At 49.5% G+C, this 5,938-nt stretch overlaps 1 long non-coding RNA gene across 6 annotated transcripts; it reads left to right on the top strand.

Moving 5' to 3' along the window:
- Positions 1-376: 376 nt before the first annotated feature.
- LOC122193486 lies at positions 377-5,923 on the top strand. 6 transcript variants are annotated; one of them, XR_006182921.1, is made up of 6 exons: positions 377-835; positions 1,674-1,836; positions 2,223-2,297; positions 3,544-3,621; positions 3,877-4,003; positions 4,100-5,923. It is a non-coding gene; the product is annotated as an uncharacterized LOC122193486 (long non-coding RNA). The 6 variants fall into 6 exon arrangements; XR_006182922.1 differs by having other exon boundaries at positions 3,877-4,219; positions 4,692-5,923; XR_006182920.1 differs by having other exon boundaries at positions 3,877-4,219; positions 4,323-5,923.
- Positions 5,924-5,938: the final 15 nt, after the last annotated feature.

Genomic DNA, 5,938 nt, shown 5'->3' with positions numbered 1-5,938 from the left:
CGTGCGGGCACTTGGACTCCGCTTGGGGCGGGCTGCACTGCCGTCCCCCGCGTCCCCGCCATCCTCGTCCTCTGCCCGCAGCCCTAGCCTGGGCCATGCGGGACGCGCGCGGAGATGACGCAATGACCGTGCGACCGCGGACGGAACGGACCCCGCGCGGAGCGCCCGCCCCATCCAGCTGACCGACCAATGGCAGCGCGGAGGAGGGGGGCGAGCGCGGGCTCTCCGCCAATGGCGGCCGCGGACGGGGAGTCGGCGCGATGGTGCCGGCGCGACGGTGGAGCCGCGGGACTCGGCGCGGGGAAAGAGGCGCTTAGCCGCCCCGCCGCCCCGCCGCCCCGCCGCCCCGCGTCCTCGGCGCCGCCCGCACCGTGCAGGGAGGTGCGGAGAGGACGGAGCCAGGCTGCACCCGGCAGTGCCCAGCAGGGGGACCGCAGGCACTGGGCACACGCTGCAGCGCAGCAGTTTTCCCCACAGTGCTGCCACGGCCGCGCTGCTTCCCCGTTTTGGGTACTACTACTGGATATGTATGGCTGGGCTAATAAACCCCCAGAGACCCCACTGTGGTGCGCAAGCTAGGAGGAGCGATCCCCCTTGCACCCGGCGTGTTGCACAGCGCTGAAGGAAAGACGTATCTGCTCTCATAACCTGACGTGGGTTCGAGAGTTTAATTCCACAGGTCAGTTGGGCACCCCAGATGGGACACTCTCTGTTCGGCTGCAGGACCAGTTGAGGAGGGAGACGCCTTTGGCGCGCCCCGAGAATTCTTGGAAGGACTCCCCCTGCTCATCCGATCACTGCGGGGACAGACGGGGACCATGTGGAAGCGGACCAGGTACGTTTAAAGGGAAGGCTCCGTAAGGCGTACGCAGGAGCCGGGGACTCCGTCAGACGTGAGGGGCCGCCCCACGCGGGAGGGCTTTACCCTGCGGGTGGACTAGTGCAGGGGTGCGGGGCGGGAAGGTAATGACCGGGAAGGACAGGTGCCTTGTAGCACTGTGTCTGATTGCAGGGACTGTGGGTTCGAGCCCCACCTCTGGCTAGCACTTGTAAGCTAGGCTAGCGCTTGGGCACTGGTAATCACGAGTTCATAACCATCTAGAACTCAGGTCAATTCCAGGGATTGTGTGTTAGAGTCCCACCCCGAGTTAGCGAGGTACAGTGCTGACAGCTGTCAAGTGATAACCTGCATCATTGCAGCCGCGGCAGTAGGAATAATGATCTGCGCTGTTGTTGCCATCTGCAAATGTCCAGCGCTGTGTGTTTGAACAACTGCTGTTGGTTTATTCGGGATTTTAATTTGAGGAAGCTGCTGAGTTTAACTTTTTTTTTTTTAAATGAGCGTATTTATGGGAGAATTCAGGATCTCTCCTGAAGTGCACGTATTGTGCATTTCTATCATGTGATAAATCTTATGCCCTGGCTTGAGCCCTTTTTGCTCATCTGAGTACAGATGCACGATTTCAGGCCAGCCACTGTTTTCTTTAAGACTCCAATTAAACTGTATTTGCATGCTGTGGCTGTGAAGTTCAAGGTCCTGGCAACAGATTGCATTGAGGACCAGATCAGAAGACCTGGAAAATGGGGCCTTGTCAACTCCCTTGACTGCTTCTTAAAACAAGTCCTGGCGGATGGCTGCTCAGAGCTGTATTCTCTGCTTTATTGATGTGCAGATAAAAGACTGGTGATGTTTCTTACTGGTGCTTGAAAACAAACACTCCAAAGCCCACGGAAAGATCACCACCTCCAACCACAAAGCTACCAGAGGAACTGTAGAGCATAACAGCTTCTATAGCTACTGCTATTAGAACTTTTTGATCTCAAGTGCCTGCAAAGGTTAGTGTGCTTTCCATGGGTGTTTGTTTTTTTGCTTTGTTTTTTATCCTTGAGTAGACATTTGATTCCTTTCAGTTTGAGAAAATAGAGTGAAGTGCCTCCGTATTCTTATCCCACTTGAGACTCTCGTCTGTGTAAGCCAGCATTTCTTTGTGCATGGCAAAAGGGAAGTACTTTGTCATGCTGGCTTCTGAAAACGCGGCTTGGCAATTACTGTGCCAGCAGTCTTGTGCTGCCTGTGCCACAGTTCTGCAGAGAGGTGGCACATATGGTGATGGTGAAGGCAAATGCCTTGATTTTCTGCTTGTTACTGCCTATGTAACAGCGTTCAAGAAAAATGGCTGTCATGTCATCTGAACAGTTCTTCTGTTCCTTTCTTTTTCCAGATCACTCAATCTGTCAGGCCTCCCCTGCCTCATTTCCAACCTTCCCCTCAGCGAGCAGCTTTCTACCTCAGTCTTGTAAGTACACCTTCAGTACGTTTGGTTGCACTGACTTACATTTGGTGAAGTGAGTTGCACTGCTTCTTGTGCATGCACGCAAATTATGACCAGATACCAGAATTCAGAACTGCTCGCCCCCAGTGCTGCAGGTTCTGTGCCTGACAAAGTCTCAAACTTCCTGCTTTTCTTCTTACCATACGACACAGTGGTACAATGAATTTGTAGGATTAGTACCTCCCAGTCTATGCGTGTATATTGAAGAAAAAATGGCTGGAACAGAGATGCAGTTTGGTTTATCCTTGGGGTTTATTCCAAGTGCTCTGACATGCTGCTATGGTTTGAGTGTTGGAAGTGGTCGTGACCTTTCTGCTGGCATCAGTTCCTTCCCAGGGAATAACTGCAGCTGACTGCAGTGTTGGTTTTGTTGTTCCATCCCCACAAAAGATATTCTGAGAGTCTGTGTTTTTCTGTTCCTATTATTAGTATTACTGCAGTATTAGGGTGATGGCTCACTGAGGTACATAGATTGCTCTGAAAGGAATGCCTCCTATTTATTTCCAAAGAAATGACAACGGATACATAGGGCGAGTTCTCAGCTACAAAGCTGTTTCTCAACATGGTCACCACCATTAACTATCATTTTGCTGTTTTTTTTTTTTCCCTCCAGTGTTGAGCAAGAGCCTGCGTGCTGTGCTTGTTTAAAAAGAAATAATAATAATTAAAATAAATCCGTTTGCTGTCTGGGTGGCTCGTCTTGCGTTGCTGTTGCCACTGCTGAAATGCACCACCACTGCTTCACTGCGCTCACCTCCATGTGCCAGGCTTCATAAATTTCAGCAGGCATTGATGGATGTCAGTGGTGCGATGTTTTCAGTGTGGAGGAGTTCAGGGACACCCTGTGCTCTGTGAGCACTTCCGAGCCAGGTGCTGTGCTGTCATTCTGGCCCTCTGCTGCCGTCTGTGGCACGGCTGCAAAATGTAACTGAATGCTGGCAGGAAGGTTCAGCCTCTGCTGTCATCCCACCAGCGTCCATCTGTGATGTTGTGGGCCGGCTTTATAAGACAGGAGGCATTACTTTTGGATCAGCCCTTGTGTAGTTATGAAAAATTAAGGTTTATAAAGGCTGGCTGAGTAAATTGGTGGCTGCTAATGAGATCCACAACTACAGGATAACAGTAGTTAGACACCGATAGCTTTCAAGGTCAGTTTAGATTACATGGCTGTGTTGGGTTATTTTTTATTTAATGTTGTGTTTCATTGCAGTATTTTCTGAAAAATCCTCAGGTGTGGCATTTTGAATCTGCCAACTCTGGTATTCTTGAGCAACTCCATCCTGTAGAGGTAAGTGGATTAGTTCTCATACTCGATTGTAAAACTGCTGTTAAGAATTGGTATTGCAAGAAAGAAGCCTTCTTTTGTTTTATAATATGGAATTACAAAGTCAGAAGTAGAATCCTGTATGTGGAAGTAATGTAAGGTAAGTTGTACTCGTCTCTTCTGAGAGGAACTTTGGGGTCTTTGGTGTGCATTCATAAAGTGCTGATTAGTCTGGTGATGCAGATTGTTTTGGAGGTCTCAAACACTGCAGCCTTTTAGCAGATACACGCTTTGAGAGTAGTGATTGACGTGGTTCCAGCGTGACAGTGCAGCACACGGGTGTCCTTTTCCATCTTCGGGCCCACCTTACTGCCTTTCCAACCTGTGCACTGAGTTGCAATGACATGTCAGTATCGGATCCGTCAGCACTGTGCTGAGCCTCGCCTTACTCATACTCACCACTGGATGTTGCTCAGCTTTAGCAATCGTGTTTCTGCTACAGAAGGGCTTGCAGGATATCTGTAGTATTGATCTGGCCCGAAGGTGACAACCTTCCAACCTGCTGGTCTCTGCCCATGTTCTCTGTCACAACATCGGATGTGTGTGCTCGCTGGATGCACTGGTAAGAAATGTATTTGAGAAGAGAACCTCGTGCTTCCCAGAGCAGTAAGACTGTGAGGATTTGGGAGGCTTTTCACAAACCTGATTCAAGTGTGCTTTCCCAGATGGCGTGCTGTTAAAGCAGCCCTTCTCAAAAGCAGAGCGTTGTGCCTGGTGTGACTTAAATCCCACCCACAAAGGAGCATTCCCTGCAGTCTCAGGTGCATGTTTCCCCCACTGCTGGAACTGCTGGACTTTCATGCCTTCACTGTGTGTGTTTGGGTCTCTTTATTAGCTCTGTTTGTTCTACTAGCTGTATGCAAACGTATTGGGAGGAAATGAAAAGATCTTTGAAAATAGCTTGGAGATATTAACCTGAGGCAAGAAGGCGAATTTTATTGCCTTAAATCAGGCTTCAGAGGATGTCCTTGAACTCAGAAGCTTGGACTTTGTTGTAGCTTGATATTTACTGCTTGAACTTTCTATAACTCTAGGACTGGAGGGAGAGCTTTTCTTCACACCTTGCTGTGTATGAAATCTACACTTGAACTGGACTCGAGACGGGCAGAAATGTAGCTGAGCGGAGCCTCCAGCAGCTCAGCCCTTTCCTTCAAACAATGAAGATGGCTTTAATATTCGTAAGTCAGAAATCTCGTATCAAAACTTAATTCTGGTATGGACACAGCCTCGCTGTGGAAGACGTGGCAGGTGTGGTCTTTGAGTCACCACAGGTGTGGGACACGTGAAGTAATCTGGACGTGTTTCAATTTCTGTGTATTTTTCCCCGTTTCTCTGATCATTTCTCTGTATTGCTGCATATGGCAGGGATTGCTGTCCTGGCCCAGAGCTCTGTTCCCTCATGGGCTGCACTCGTTTTGCTGTCCCATCATTTGGGTTGCACAGGCCATCCACGGCCAGTGTTCCCATCCTCCTGGGCCTCCACACACATGGCAGTTAGCAAGAAAGAGCAAAGTTGTTCAACCTTGTCCTAAAGTTATCAATCTGTTCATCCAACCTGTGCCTTGGTCGCAGTGGCAGCGTGCCGTTAGCAATGCCGTTCATTGTTTCATGAGATTCAGTGTTAGTCATTTTAGAATGCCCATCCCTGCGATGTATTCTGGGGCGGGGACAGTCATCACAGGATGCAGTCGTTGGGGGAGGTTTCCTATTCTCATTTCTATTTGTGTTTGTACAGCTTCAGTTTGTTTCCCTCCCAGCCCTATAATAATTACCAGTTGTCCTTCACGTTTCTTGGGGTTCCCATATGTTAAGGAGGTCTCTGCTCCGGGGTCATTTAAGGCTCTTACAGTTTGCGAGGACCCGTTTTTCCAAAATATTTGGAGCTGCACGAGGGGTTGTTGGTCCTGCACCCGTTGCGTTGGAGCTTGGCCATCATTTCATTCTTGTCTTTACCTGGAGCTGCTTCCCTAACCTCCTTCCAAGGTTACAAACTGGAACATGGTTCCCAATCCTTCTCCCCTAGAGCAGCTGATCCTCCCGCGTTGGGCCCTGTGAGCAGATGAGAGTCCCACTGAGGCTCTCAAGGGAGTGCAGTAGCTGGAATTGTTCCTGGGCTGTTTGCTTTAGAATGTGGCACTTTCTTGCTAGGTTTCTTAACCCCTCTCAGTTTGTGCATCCTCTGTAATTCAGGAATTGGAAAACCATCCGTCTTATTGTGAGGCATCCTGTCTTGTAATAAAGCTATAAACACTTATTTTCAAGAAATCCTATTTTCACTGCC

Source organism: Lagopus leucura, unplaced genomic scaffold, assembly GCF_019238085.1.
Source record: "Lagopus leucura isolate 7727_CA_CO unplaced genomic scaffold, USGS_WTPT01 34652-0_obj-0_obj, whole genome shotgun sequence".
Taxonomy (NCBI): Eukaryota; Metazoa; Chordata; class Aves; order Galliformes; family Phasianidae; genus Lagopus; species Lagopus leucura.
This window is presented reverse-complemented; position numbering and strand designations above follow the sequence as displayed.